The sequence below is a fragment of the Arachis ipaensis genome, chromosome B5, assembly GCF_059453495.1.
Source record: "Arachis ipaensis isolate K30076 ecotype BB chromosome B5, ASM5945349v1, whole genome shotgun sequence".
In the NCBI taxonomy this organism is placed as follows: domain Eukaryota; kingdom Viridiplantae; phylum Streptophyta; class Magnoliopsida; order Fabales; family Fabaceae; genus Arachis; species Arachis ipaensis.
In genome coordinates, this window is record NC_142440.1 from 115240952 (window position 1) to 115257193 (window position 16242).

Below are 16242 nucleotides of genomic sequence, written 5' to 3' on the forward strand. Positions count from 1 at the left end.
ATATTTTGACACTTAATCATATTTTACAATAATAAAAAATAATTATAACAACAATTATGCTATGTATATATAAAATAATCATTTATATAGAATAAATTTTAAAATGTAAATTTTAAAATACAAAATATACATTAAAAATAAGTTAAATAATATATGTATTTATACACAAATTTATAGTAAATAATTTGATAGTTAATTTTTTATGTAAACATAATATTTTTATTATAAAAATTATTATCATGTTATATATATTTCGCCCCACTATCAAAATTTTCTGGATCTGTCACTGTGTATTTATATTTCAACATATATTTTATATTGATGATTGACTTTGGTGACTGATTTTAGTGTACACATAATTACTTGAGTATTTTAAAAATATTTTAATTAAAAATATTTTTTAAAAAAGTAAAACAAAGTTGAAAATATGTTTTTTATTTTTGGAATTTTTAGTTATTATCTTTAAAAATATTTTTATTTTAAAATACAGAATTTTTAGTTTTAAGTTTAACATTTGAATTTCTTTGATTTTTTGTTTATGCATTGATTTTTTTTTCCTTCTCTTTTTATTATTAATTTCATCCGCTGATTCTGTTTTTTTCCTTCTTTGTCTATCATTAATTTTTTGGTATGCCAATTCTTCCGTTCTTTGTCATCAAATATTGTTGTTAGGTCTTTTACTTTTTAACCAACTTACATAAATATCCTTTTAAAAATGTGAAGATAACATTTTTAATATGGTCAATTTTTTAAATCAAATTTTATTAATTAATTTCAATAAAAAATAACATAATTTTCTAATATAGGTATAAAATAAGATGGGATCTTCTAAGTTCAACTAAAATAGCCAAATATATTGTGATAAGATCAAATTAGATGTCCATTAATATGGGCAGTTGGATTTTATTTCCAATACTGAATGAAGTTGAAAAGCAAATTTCATACACTTATAAATAGGAGTAATCTCAAGTATATTACACACATACACAGAAGCAATAAAATATCATTCTCTCTTTATACATAGTTTCTCTCTCTCTCTCTTCGTTACTACATATAAATATATGAATCATCTTTATTGAGCTAATTATATTAATGCTAGAGTCTTCTATCAACACTTCTTTATTTTATATTATATCTTCCTTATTTATTTATTTAGTTGTTTTACAACACGTTATCAGCACGAAACTCTAACGAAATTTTAGGAAGACTCCAGGTAACAAATTTTTATTATGTGAATTTAATGCTCTTGATATATCTAGAAATAATTATTTATCATGATGTTAAAATCCATCTTGATTTAATGGATCTTGAAGATACCATTAAGGCTGAAAATAATGCATCCCAAAAGGATAAAGCCAAAGCCATGATTTTTCTTCGTCGTTATGTTGACGTATGACTGAAAAATGAATATCCCACATTAAAAGATCCTGCAGATCTGTGGAAAGGCCTTGAAGAAAGGTACAATCATCAAAAGACGGTGATACTTCCTCAAACCTGATATGTTAGAGGAAATTTTCTCGACATTCCATGTTTCGAAAGTGCTCCTGCAGCAGCAGTATCGAGAAAAATGATTTAAAAATATTTTGAGTTAATTTCTTGCTTTCTTGTTGCTAAACGCAACAATGAGTTGCTCTTAAGAAATCATGAAGCGCGCCCAGATGGCGCCGCCCCATTTCCTGAAGCAAATGCGGCAAATTATAACCCTAGAAGAGGTAAATGGCAAGATTTTGATAATAAGAAAAATTATGGAAGGAAAAAAAATTATGCTCACAAGAAAAGATCTCACCAGAAGTGGGATAAAGAAAGAAACAATGGGCAAAGTATATCAATTGAGGATAAATGCTTCCGTTGTGGTGAAAAGGACCATTAGTCACGTACCTGTCGTACCCCAAGGCACCTAGTTGATCTTTATCAAGCATTCTTGAAAAAGGATGACAAAGAAAAGGAAACAAATTTTGTTTCAAATTATGAAAATTCCACCACTCATTATGATGTATCTAATTTTTTTAAGGATTCTAAAGGAGATATTGGCTATTTGATCAATGATGGAATAATTTAATATGTGTGTTTGTTAAGTATTCATGTAAATAATTTTACCGTGCATATACTTTTACTCATTTTATTATTATTATTATTTGTTTTTGAAGAAAAATTGCAAGGACATATTCTGAAGATATTTGCCTTGCGGATAGTGCAAGTTCGCACACTATTCTTAAAAGTGATATATATTTTACCCATCTTGTGCCAAAAGAAGAATATGTTAATACTATTATTGGCTCGGGCAATGTAATAGAAGGCTCTGGAAGAGCTATAATTTTGTTTTCTGGAGGAACAAAATTCATAATAAATAATGCACTATTGTCTACCAAGTCTCGAAGAAACTTGTTGAGTTTTAAAGATATTCGCCGAAATGGATATCATATTGAGACTATGAATGAGGGAAATCATGAGTACTTATTTATCACAACTCATGATTCAAATAAGAAAGTTATATTAGAAAAATTACCCTCACTTCCATCTGAGTTGTATTATACCAAGATTAGTGCAATTGAATCACATGCCATTGTAAACCAGAAGTTTACTAGCTCAAATGAATTCATAACTTGGCATGATAGATTGGGTCATCCGGGAACAACCATGGTGAGGAGAATTATTGAAAACTCCCATGGACATTCACTAAAGAACCAGAAGATTCTTAAAACTAGTGAATTTTGTTGTGCTGCATGTTCTCAAGGGAAGTTAATTTTAAGGCCATCACCAGTAAAGATTGGATTTGAGTCCCCTGAATTCCTAGAAAGGATTCAAGGTGATATAAGTGGACCTATTCATCCACCATGTGGATCTTTTAGATATTTTATGGTCCTAATAGACGCATCTTCGAGATGGTCACATGTGTGCTTATTGTCTTCTCGCAACCTGGCGTTTGCGAGATTACTGGCTCAAATTATTCGATTAAAAGCACAATTTCCAGAAAATCAAATCAATGCAATTTACCTTGATAATGCTGGTGAATTTACTTCCCAAGCTTTTGATGCTTATTGTATGGCTAATGGAATAAGTGTTGAACATCCAGTAGCTTATGTTCACACACAAAATGGGTTAGCAGAATCACTTATTAAACGCCTCCAATTGATTGCTAGACCCTTGTTTATGAGAACAAATCTCCCAACCTCGGTTAGGGGGCATGCTATTTTACATGGCACATCACTTATTCGTTTGAGGCCAACGAGTTACCATTAGTTATCTCCTATGCAATTAGCTTTTGGCCAGCAGCCAAATGTCTCCCATTTAAGAATATTTGGGTGTGCGATATATGTTTCCATTGCACCACCTAATCGCACCAAAATGGGACCCCAAAGAAAATTGGAAATATATGTTGGATATGATTCTCCCTCTATAGTGAGGTATCTTGAGATACAAACGGGAGATGTATTTAAAGCCCGGTTTGCGGACTGTCATTTTGATGAATCAAAATTTTCAACATTAGGGGGAGAGAATAAGCTTCCTGAAAAGGAACTTAATTGGAATGCATCATCGTTGATGCATTTAGATCCTCGATCAGGGCAATGCGAACTAGAAGTTTAAAAGATTATACATTTGCAAAGAATAGCAAATGAATTGCCTGATGCATTTTCCGATACAAAGAGGATAACCAAATCTTATATACCAGCAAAAAATGCCCCAATTCGAATTGATGTCCCAGTAGGACAAGTAGCCACTGAAGCAAATTCACGCCAGAAGCGTGGTAGGGCGGAAAATACCCCAATTCGAATTGATGTCCCAGTAGGACAAATAGCCACTGAAGCAAATACACGCCAAAAGCGTGGCAGGCCTGTCGGTTCCAAAGATAAAAATCCTCGAAAGAGAAAAGAGGTAAATACGATTCCTGTTGAAAAAGACATTGTAAAGACACCTACAGTTGTCCAAAATTCTGATATAATTTTAACGCCAGAAGACGTTCAGGTACTTGAAAATTGTGAAAATAACGAGATCTCGATAAATTATGTCTTTACAGGAAAGAAATGGGACCGAAATAAGACAATTGTCAATGAAATATTTGCATATAATGTGGTATTAAATATCATGCATAAAAGTAAGGATCTTGAGCCAAGATCAGTCGAAGAATGTCGACAAAGGAATGATTGGCCAAAATGGAAAGAAGCCATGAAGGCTGAATTAGACTCACTTGCAAAACGTGAAGTCTTTGGACCTGTAGTCTGTACACCTGAAGATGTAAAACCTGTTGGATACCGATGGGTATTTGTGAGAAAACGAAATGAGAAAAATGAAGTTGTGCGCTACAAAGCCCGACTTGTGGCACAAGGTTTTTCACAAAGGCTCGGTATAGATTATGAAGAAACGTATTCCCCAGTAGTGGATGCGATAACATTGTGTTATTTGGTCAGTTTATCTGTATATCATAAACTGCATATGCATTTAATGGATGTGGTAACAGCCTATTTATACAGCTCATTAGATCGAGATATCTATATGAAAGTCCCTGAAGGACTAAAGATATCTAAACCATCCAATGAATATGCGCAAGAGTTATACTCAGTCAAATTACAAAGATCTTTATATGGTCTGAAACAATCTGGACGAATGTGGTATAATCGTCTTATTGAGTATCTGACAAAAATCGGATTCAAGAATGATGATATCTGCCCATGTGTTTTCATAAAGAAAATTGTATCTGGATTCATTATAATTGCTGTGTATGTTGATGATTTAAATATCATTGAAACTCCTGAAGAGATTCCAACAATTATAAAAACTCTAAAAGAAGAGTTTGAGATGAAAGATCTTGGAAAGACTAAATTTTGTCTCGGCTTGCAGATCGAGCATATAAAAAAATGGGATCTTTATTCATCAAACAACATACACAGAAAAGATCTTGAAAAGATTTTATATGGACAAGTCACATCCCTTGAGTACCCCAATTATCGTAAGATCTTTGGATGTGGAGAAGGATCAATTCCGTCCTAAAGAAGAAAATGAAGATATCCTTGGTCCAGAAGTACCATATCTTAGTGCCATTGGAGCGCTAATGTATCTTGCTAATAATACACGACCTGATATATCATTTGCTGTGAACTTACTAGCAAGATATAGTTCCTCTCCAACCAGAAGACATTGGAGCGGAATCAAGCAAATCTTTCGATATCTTCATGGAACGGTTGATATGGGATTGTTTTATTCCTATGAATCCAAGTCACAACTAGTTGGCTATGCAGATGCTGGCTACTTGCCTGATCCACATAAAGGGAGATCTCAAATAGGATACCTGTTTACGCGAGTGTTTTTGGCTCCGGAGTTTGATCCAATATATTCTGTCATCATGTGGACTGATTGATCATAAGATAGCTCCAATTGTCCTGTTTGAAGATAATACAACATGCATTGCTCAACTTAAAGGCGGATACATCAAAGGTGATAGAACAAAGCATATTTCTCCCAAATTCTTCTTCACTCATGATCTTCAAAATCAAGAAACAATTGATATCCAACAGATCCGCTCAAGTGACAATCTGACAGATTTATTTACAAAGTCACTTCCAAAATCCTCCTTTGAAAAATTGGTACATGAGATTGGGATGCGCCGATTTCAAGACATTAAATGATGTCGACAAGAGGGGGAGGCTGTACTCTTTTTTCCTTTGTCAGGTTTTTTTCCCATTGGATTTTTCTTGACAAGATTTTTAATGAGGCAGTCCCCATTAGAGGATATTGTACTCTTTTTCCTTCACTAAAGTTTTTTTCCCATTGAATTTTTCTTTAGTAAGATTTTAATGAGGCATAATCCTAAATGGGCATCTAAGGGGGAGTATTGTGATAAGATCAAAGATGCCCATTAATATGGGCGGTTGTTTTTATTTCCAATACTGAATGAAGTTGAAAAGCAAATTTCATACGCTTATAAATAGAGGAGCAATCTCAAGTATATTACGCACATACACAAAAGCAATAAAATATCATTCTCTCTTTATACATAGTTTCTCTCTCTCTCTTTTCGTTACTACATATAAATATATGAATAATCTTTATTGAGCTAATTATATTAATGCTAGAGTCTTCTATCAACACTTCTTTATTTTATATTATATCTTCCTTATTTATTTATTTAGTTGTTTTACAACAAAATACAGCTAATAGTGTTAGGAACGATAAAGAAAAAACAAATACAAATATGATCAATTTAATTAGTTCTAAAATTTATGATTGACTAAGTGTATTTATTAAATTCTTTTGTTTAGTACTGAATACGTACTAATTGAATCAAAAGAATTACAGTAAATAACAGATTAACTACTAGTTTTTTGTTAGTCTTAATTTTAATAGTATATATGAGAGAGAGAGAGAATGCAATTAATTATTTTAGATTAAAGTGTCATTTTTTTTAACGTTTGGGGTAAATCCTATTTATATACTTAACATTTAAATCGTCCTATTTGTATCTCTAATATTTATAAAAATAATTTAATGTTATTCTACCATCAATTATACTAACAAATCAGATTGTATTTTTTAATTTTTCTCACTTGAATGTATTCATTCTGAATTATGTCTCATTTGAATATGTTCGATTTTAATATTATACCCACTATTTGTGTTCAAGTTCAATTATATCCATAAAAAGTTGAATTATGTAATGTTGTAGGGATTAGTTTCAATTTTTGATGAGCTATTATTCGGAGTGGATCATTGATTCTGTCCCAGACATTTGTATTCTAACTTCAAGAAGAGATTTTTCAGAACTCCAACTAAAGCTCATGATGTGTAATTGACGACAGGATAACATTGAACCACTTTTACAAACGTTAAAGATACAAATAGAATGATTTAAACGTTAGGGACACACATAGGACTTATCCCAAACGTTGGGGATAAAAATGATACTTTACACATTATTTTAAGATAGTAATTTATTTAATATTTGATATTGTATAAAAATAAATTGTTAAATTAATAAAAAATTAAATAACTAAAATCGTATATTTAATAAAAATATAATTTTATCCTCTAAAACATTGAAAAGTACATTTTAAAAATAAATCAACCAAATATATTTTTATTATTTTTAACTTTTAAAAATGAACCATCTAATCGTGTTTCCTTATATGTGAAATGTTAAAAATAAAAATTATTTTTAAAAATTAAAAATAGAAAACAAAAATAAAAAATATTTTCACAAATGAATCAGTTCCTTAAAGTTAAGCCACTTTATCCACCAAAATCGTTATTGAAATTTCAATGGCACCAATTACATGTTTGTTGAAAGTACATTACGTTTAGGTCTGACTCATTTTTTGTTAATAGTGTGATGGCATAGTGATAAACCCATATTTTATAATAAATTTTGGTTGGAAAAAGTGGAATTTATCAACTTATCTTACATTTATTCATTGAAATAGTATACTTTTGTGAATTTCTCTTAATTGTGCTTGATTGTGAAAAACACACTTTTTATGCTTTTAAATTGTCAAATTTAATCCATCTTTATTCCATTTGATACCTTGATACGTTTGTTTAAATTATTTAAATTTTAGAAGGCAAGGATGGTTTGGAAGGATGAAAAAAAAAACATGCAAAAGTGGAGAATTCATAAAGGAGTGAAGGATTTGTAAAGTTGTCAATCTTGACCTCTTTATACTAAAGTGATCATAACTTGAGCAAAAGAGTTCCGAATGAGGCAGTTCCAGTGACATTAGAAAGTTAACATCCAGGGTTTCAAAATGATATGCATATGTCTATAGTAGACGTTGAGTTAAGCCGTCCGCGTACGCGGGACACAAAAAACGTACTTCATTAGAGAAGTATGTGACTCGCGATTGGGCCCAATCTAATTCATTTCTAATGCTATTGAACCACGAATTGGAGGAGAATGAACCAAGTAGTGTTGTTTTAATTTTACATTTTATTTTAGGCCAAGTAGTGTTGTTTTAACTTCTCTCTAGAATTTGGGTTCTTAACTTAGTTTTCTCTTTAATTTTAGATTTTGATCTTGTTCTAGTGTAGTTTTCTTTATATTTTTTATTCTGGTGTCTTAATTTTCCTACTCTTGTTAATTTCTCGTTTTTACTACTTTTAGTTTATGAACACTCTTGTTAAATTCAATATCCTTTTAATGCAATTTGATGTCTTATCTTTTCTTCATACTTGTTTGAGTTATTATTATTAGTTTCTTGCATTTGGTAACCACAAATTTTATTAATTCTTGCAATTTATGATACTTTATGTTTATACACTTTAGGTGTTTGATAAAATATTTAGATTAGTTTTAGAGTAGTTTTTTGGATTCTTGGCTTGGGTTAATAACTTGGGTAACCTTGAGTCACTAATGTCTAAGTTGATTGATAATTTGGATATTTTAATTAATCTTGTTTCCATTGACGCTAATCTTTTACTAATTTAATTAGTAACTTGATTATGACTTATGAATTAGGATTAATTAAGCCCATTTGACTTTCCTTCGATGTTGGGGATGACGAAGTAGGATTGCTCTTTATAATTATCATGTTGTGGTTAATGACAAGGATAGTGATCCTTAACCATCAACCCTTGCCAAGATCTTTCTTAGCTAATTTTCTTAAATGTCTTAGTTTAATTGTTTCGATATTTAGTTATTACTTGATTCTCTAATTTTTTGTCATTTAAATTCTTGTTAATTACAATCCAAACCCTCCAATTTTTCTCATAGCCAATAATTAAGCACTTGATTGTGCAATTTTTTAGGAGAATGACCCAATATTCTACTTCCGATTATTTTTATTTGTATAATGACAACCTTTTAAACTTTGATTGAGAGTTATTTGTTAGTATGGACTATACTTGCAATGCAATTCTTTTGTGAAAATTCTAAACCGACATCTAGCTCTTCGTCAAGTTTTTGGTACTGTTACTAGAGAATTGCAATGGTGTTATATTATTGGCTATTGTGAATATTGTGAATAACTTCCTTTTTAGTTATTTCTTAGTTTTTGCTAGTAGTTAGGATTTTTTTTTTTTGCTTTTTGATATTCTTTGTTTTGATTTCTCTCTTCCTTATGAATTCTCATCCTATTGGCTTTGTGTATGGTTGTGGAAATGTTGTAGAAAATGATAATTTCAATGACGATTTTCACCAAAGAAGGAATTATCACTTGAGAGAGGAGCCACATGCATATAGACAATCTTTATGGCAGTCTCCTTGTAAGACTAAGAACTTTTGAAAAAGTTTATTATAAACTAATTTCAAATTCAATTATTTATGTAGCTTTAATTTCAAAATTTTCTTTATTAAAGATAATTAAAGCATGGTTTGATTAATTGAACTTGAAATAAATTAATATCCTTATTCAATTTTATAATTATTGAGTTATTTTTTATATTTAAATTATAACGTTAGTAGTTATAAAATAATAAGTATTTTATATGATTAAATTTAAATAGTTGATATTTTTATAATTCAATACTTTAAATTTTAGAAATAAAGGAAATTAATCTTATTATCTTATAATTTCAATTAAAGTATTTGATTTTAAATTAATTAGTATTTTGATACAACAAATAATATTTTTAAAGTAATTTTAAGTATTTAATTAAATTTTAAATTTATACCCTACTATACCCTAATTTTATTAAAATTACCTTACTTTAATTAAACCCAAAATCTCCAAATCAAAACCCTAATTTTTTTGACCTAATCCTAATTCTAGCTACCTCAACCAACACATACAACACACACAACCCACACACACATGGCACACTCACACAGCAGCAGCTGCTGCAAGAAAAAAGAAAAAAGAAAGAAGAAAGAAGAAGGAAGAAAGAAGAAAGAAGGGGGAAACAGAATCAGGGAAAGGGAGAAGAGAGGGAGTGCCGAGGGAGTGAGGGAGAAGAGAAGAGGGGGGCTTGTCTGCGCCACCACCGTCCAGCCCGCGCCGCCACCGTTTAGCCGGTGCTGCCATCGTCTGGCTTATGCCACCACCGCGCCACTCGTCGCCATCACGAGGAAGGCCAGAACCGAGGGAGACAGAGCAACGCGAGGAGAAGGAGGCGTCGCCGTCTTGTGGAGCCCACGTTGTCGTCGTCAGCGTCGAGGTCTTCATTGTCGCCGTCTATGGAGGTTCACGAACAGAGGGAAGACGCGCCGTTTTGCCCAAAGCCGCCGTGGGAAGGGTCGTCGCCGTCAAACCCAGCCACCATCGCCGCCGTTCGTGCCTTCGTTTCACACTGCCAGATCTGTCACCGGCATTGCCTTCATCCGAACCGCCGCCAGATCCGCCACTGTCGAAGCTTCTGGCCGAGCCTCTGCTGTCGGGAACGCCACGACCACCGCTGAAGTCCACCGCCTGTAAGGGTTTTGAGTTTTGTTTATGTTCTTTTGAGTTTCTTGGAACTTTATTGTCATTGCGCATTGTTACAGCCCTTGTCGTCGAAGTTCTGGTCGCCGCTGTCGCTTGGTTGGCTGCCGGGGCTGCCGCCAAGCCGGTTCAGAGACCGTCGCTGTTTCGTTTTCTTATTACAGTAAGTATCTCTGTCTCGGATCTCTCGCGTTAGTATTCAGTTATGTATTATTAAGGTTTTCTGGACGTTAATGTTTTTAGGATTAAGTTATCGGGGCCGCATGTTGTGAGTAAGGGTTGTTCCTGCTGCTGCGGAAGTGAGCGAAGCTGCGGTTGAAGCTGCCAGTGATTTCAGACTCAGAAAAAAAGTTCCGTTGTCGCGTTTGGGTTATGGTTTTGACGAGTCGAGGTAGGGGTTTTTTCTAAAAACTCAATTTTATAATTAGAATTGTTATAAATAGATATCGATATGAGAAATACACTTTTTAGTGATTGTATAAGTCTTATATATTGTCTGGCTGTTTTGGATGGATATGATTATATGTTTGATTTGGATTATTGTTTGGTTTTGATAAATGGACTGTTGCTAAATTGCTTCTTTAAAGTTTTGGAAATGAGTTTGATCAGTTGATAATGATTTGATCTTGGAACGGTTTCCTTGAGACATGAAAATGTAATGAATGGTTGGATTTAGTTTGCTTCTGAACTGATTTTGGTTTTGGACCGTTGAAAAGGATTGTGCAATGGTTTGGTTGGGACCCGAAAAGGGTGGCAAAGTCCAAGTTTTAGGGGAGGTGCTGTCGAAATTTCTATAAAAATGTGAGACTTTATTTGAAAAGTTATTTAAAAAGGTTTGCATTTGGCAAATTGTATTATTTAATTTATTAATAAAATAGTTATGTTTTTGAGTTTAATTTATTTAAGAAAACCATATGTCTTGAGTTTGATTTATTTTGAAAAGAATTACTTTCCGAATTTTAAATCACTGAAGAAAGGTATTGTGTTCTAATATCGATTTTACATATGAAAAGGGCTTATATTTTTAGTTGGACTTAAGGATTTCGTTCAGGGGAGCTTTTATGTGATGGGCCGAGAGCCGTGATTGGTTTCTATTTTTGGTTTTTAAATATTTAATACAAAAGGTTTTGGATTTTGAAGAATAAACGGATTTTTTTAAATTGGATTTTGGATTTTTGAATGTAAACCTTTGGTTTTTGAAAAGATACATAAGGCAAACAACAATCACTTACTCTGAAAATAGTTTTATTTTACATATCTTATTATAGCAATTATGTAAGAGGAATGTTAGGGGGTCAGCAATTTTGGTATTTTATAACCATCAACTGGCCATCAATGATATTTTTAATGGTGTGAGATTACATCCAATGGTGAGAAATCACTCATTTTTCTTTTGATGGTTAAGTGCTGGTCAGAAAACACAAAAGTTGCTGACCTTCTAGGAAGTCACGAAGAGTTTATTTCGTTTCTATTTATATGGTGTATTGTATTGTTTTAGATATTATATTTTTTCCTCGCCTTATTCTTTAACAATCTTGTAAGAGGGATAGGGATTTGTGATATGTATATTTGTAAGTTATTGTTATGTATATATATAATTCTAAAGTATTGTATTTGGTCTCTCTCTCTCTCTCTATATATATATATGTTTTCATGAAAAAGTGTTTTTGAAAGGTTATGCGGTTTTAAGTTTTAGCCAGGCTCCTATCTTAGTATTAAATATGTTAAGCATCGTCGTAATGTCCGAGTTATTAGAGTGGCGCAGTCGGAAACGTCTGATAGTGAGGGTGTTAGACTCCTCATCTCTCCTCCCCCCACTATGATCATAATCCTCCTTATGGTGCATACCCATCCAATAGATATAGTGGTCCTTGCTATGATTATAAACCTCAACCACTATATCCCCAAGACCTCCATCCTCAACAATTTTCTTAACCACCATACTCTCAATCCACACTCCACCACCACTAAACACTTTCTTAGAATCCAAATCCATATCCTCCTTACGAATACCCTTGTGACCATTATGAACGAGCACTCATTGAACCTCCACCACTCCAACATCATTACTCCTACAACCCTCTTGAACCATTACCTTCATATACACCACCTTAATATTTTTACCAAAATGAACCACCTCTCATATATGATGGCTACCCCCAACACTATCAACCATCTTTTACACCAAAACCCTTCATGGAAGAATATCCACACCCATCGATCCAAGAGCAAAACGATCCTAATTATGTTAGTTATGAGGGATAAGAGCCAAGGGATCGTCTCAAAGAAGCGATGGACCGGCTCACCACAATCATGCTTCTCAAAAAGCAAGAGAAATCTCAAAAGAGGTAAGAAACCATCATGGCTACCCTAGCTGATGCTTTAAACCACTTGACCTCCATAAGCTCTTGCAACAATTCAAGAACTTCCATAAATGAAATGCGAAGAATCCACTTCAAGTGAACAACGTGGTATGGAGGAAAGCTTGGAGCCTCAAGAGAAAGAAGATGAGTTGAAGCATGAGTTGCAACAAGTGGAGAAGGTTGAATGCATTGAAATTAAAGAAGTGGTTGAAGAATTGGAGAAGTTGAAAAAGAAGCAAGCCCCATCATTGAGGATGATTCCGCACCAACTAGTGACGTTGGTGATCTTGTTGAGCCTTCTTCCATTTGGTTTGATATTGATGCCGAGGAGGACCGTGCATAACTTGCAAGACATGACTTAAGCAATGAGGAAGAGTTGGAAGAATTTGACAAACAAGTGAAAATTAAGGAAGTTTGTCAAGAGATGGAGGTTATTCAAGAGGAACAAAAGAGAGTGAAGATCACATTATTAAAGTTATTAGAGACCTCTCTTCCTAAGTTACCATCATCCATCTTAACATTTGAGTGGGTAAAACTCTTGTCCCTAAACTCTATTATCCCACTTGAATATGGTTTGTTAGAGACAGATGGTCAACTTCGGACCCTTTGTGGATTAAAGAGTAAGAGAGAGTTGTGTAGTGGTTGAAAACATAATTCTAGGCTTATTAAGGTTGAAACTTCAAGGTTTACGTGCAAACGTTGGCGTAGTGCTCAATTGATTGGGTCTAGGAGGGTACTTTAGTGTCTATATGAGAATTCTGAAGTGAGCTCACCCGAGTGGAATCACAAGAATCAACCAGAAGATGGGTGTGAAAACAAAGTTTGGGATCCCGGATTACAAGACGAGGATCAATTTTTGGAGCTCCTGACTTGTATGGAACTTCATCAAGGTTTGGTACACTTGATTGGAAATTCTATCAATTGATAGTCCAAACATTGGTGAAAATTCAGGGATGAATTCAAACACAAGCCATATTGACAAAGAGCTCACCAAAATTAGGGGTGTTCATGGATCGGACTGATGGAGAAGAGTGCTCTGACTGTCCTGTACTGCCCTCATCTGATCGAGGGTGGAAGCAAGCTGCTCCCAACAACTATCTTGTGTCATCCTCATCTACTCAAGAGAGGATGTGAGCTGCTGCCAGTACTCCTGAAGTGGGAAATAGTGTCCTTGAGGCAAGGGAGGCTCCTACTAAGCCTCCTCTTCAACTTTATCTCCTCTGTGGATCCTCTGGTATTTCCTAACATATTTCATAGTCTTCTTAGTGATAGGCCTCTCAAATGGAATAAAGAAATCATTATCCACCTTCACCCTAGCAGCTTTATAGAGGCGGTAGATGAGATGTGGAAAACTTAGCCTAGCATGTGAAGATGGGTTGGAGGCAATGCTATAGATTTGCTGTGTAATGATGCCCTCTACCTCTACCTCCTCTCACAAAGCTTTGGTGGTTCTTCTCATTGACTCCAGTGATATCCTTGTAGGTGACCCAAAGGTTGACATAAAATTCCTGAATCATCAATTGATCCACTTCAGTGTGCAGATTGCACAGAAATTGCCACCCTCGCTTCTGAATTTGAAACTGGATTTTCGGATACTCATTTGGTTGAAGTTCAAATTTCACTTCCTTAATCATAGTTCTCTTTTTGGTCATATGCCTAGAGCATCCACTGTCCAAGTATCAGATGTCATCCTTCTTCTTGGATGCTAGGTAAAACTCATCAGGTTGGCTGTGGTCGGCCATAAGGTAGGCATGAGAGCCGTTGTCTAAATTTTCATCTTCATCTGAATCATTCTCCAGATCTTTCCAAGAGGCCATAAGTCCTTTCTTTTTGTCTTTTCGGGACTTGTCTTCTTTCTTCCACTTTGGACAGTCGTACTTGTAGTGTCCCGCTTCCTTACAGTTATGACAAATGACCTTTCTTAAGTGCTTCTTTGGTCCATTTGTGCTGCTTCCCTTACTTCTTCCTCTTAGTTTCATCATTTTTTTGAGTTTTCTAGCAAAAAACACAAACTCGTCATCTGAAAAACTATCACTGGATTCATCATCCAATGACTTAGCACATGATTTGAGAGCAACTCCTTTCTTTTTTGTGTCATTTTTTAAGTGAGTGATTTCATAAGCAAGTAGTTTTTCTCTCAGCTCATCATAAATCATTTGACTAATGGTACTGCTCTCATATATGACAATCGCCTTAATTTCTCACTCTTTTGTTAGACTTCTTAGGACCTTTCTCACTAGCACATAAGTATGTAATTCCCAGAGCATCTAAGCCATTGATGATGATGGAGAATATTTCAAACACGTCATCAATGGATTCTTCTTCCTTCATAGAAAACATCTCGTATTCTTTACACAACATGTCGATCTTGGTTTGCTTGACTTGAATGGTTTCTTTGTGTGTGACTTGGAGGTTATCCCAGATCTCCTTTGCTATTTTGCATCTTAAAACTTTTCAGTATTCCTCGAAGCTCATCGCACAGTTTAGCATGTTGACAACCTTGATATTGAGTTCCACCTTCTTCTTGTCATCTTCATTCCATTCGGCTTCGGTTTTGGGAGAGACAACTCCATCAGTGCCATTTTTGGTGGAAATTTGGGGACCATTCATGATTATCTTTCACAGGTTGTAGTCCACTAACTGAACAAAGTTCTTCATTCTTTCTTTTCAGTAGTTCTAGTTTTTTTTATTGAAGAATGAAGGTCTGTTGCTAGGTTTGAACCACCGTTGCTAGCCATCAGGATCTTTTTTCCAAGTTACAAAACTTGATCTCTGTGAGACCAAGCTCTGATACCAATTGATGGTAATCAGTGGTTAAGAGAAGAGGGAGTTGAATCTTGGCCTCCTTTTAACTTTTCTTGTAATTTTGCTTTCTGTTAAGGGAATACAGGAGATACTTTGATTTTGTCTCCTGACACGGTAGGAGCCAGAATAGAGTTTCTTGAGAGAATAGTAATAGTAAAACATTGTTGAGTAGAGAAACCAGGATATACTTTATTTTTGTCTCCAATGTAGCAGAATCAGTAACAGAGAAGAGAGTAGAGAGTGACACATAAAAGTATCCTGGTTCAGCTACTCAGTGCAATGTAGCTTACATCCAGTCTCCATCACAATAATGATAGAATTTCACTATCTTTTCAATAGATTACAAATACTAATTCTCCTTATTATCTACCCAATCCTATTTGGAACAAGTCCAGATTCTAACCTAATCTGAACTTGACTAGGACTTACCTTAGCTTTCAACTACAAAGTGCTAACCCAACTTGCAAGGGAATCTCCTCAGGATCATGTCACAAAATAGAAATACTATCAAAGGATTTCTAAAATAACTTAGGCTTTTTCTCCAAGTCTAGCTCTCTACCTTTTTCCACTCATAGGCTTTTTCTTACAAACCTCACCATGTTTGTCTTTTTCTAATGGGGCTCAGACAAACTAAACTGAGAAAAAGAACTACAAAATGAAAACCATGAAGGAGAAGAACAAGAACAGTTCAGGGAGCTATGAGAACTGAAACCAGTGCTCTTTCTCTCTTG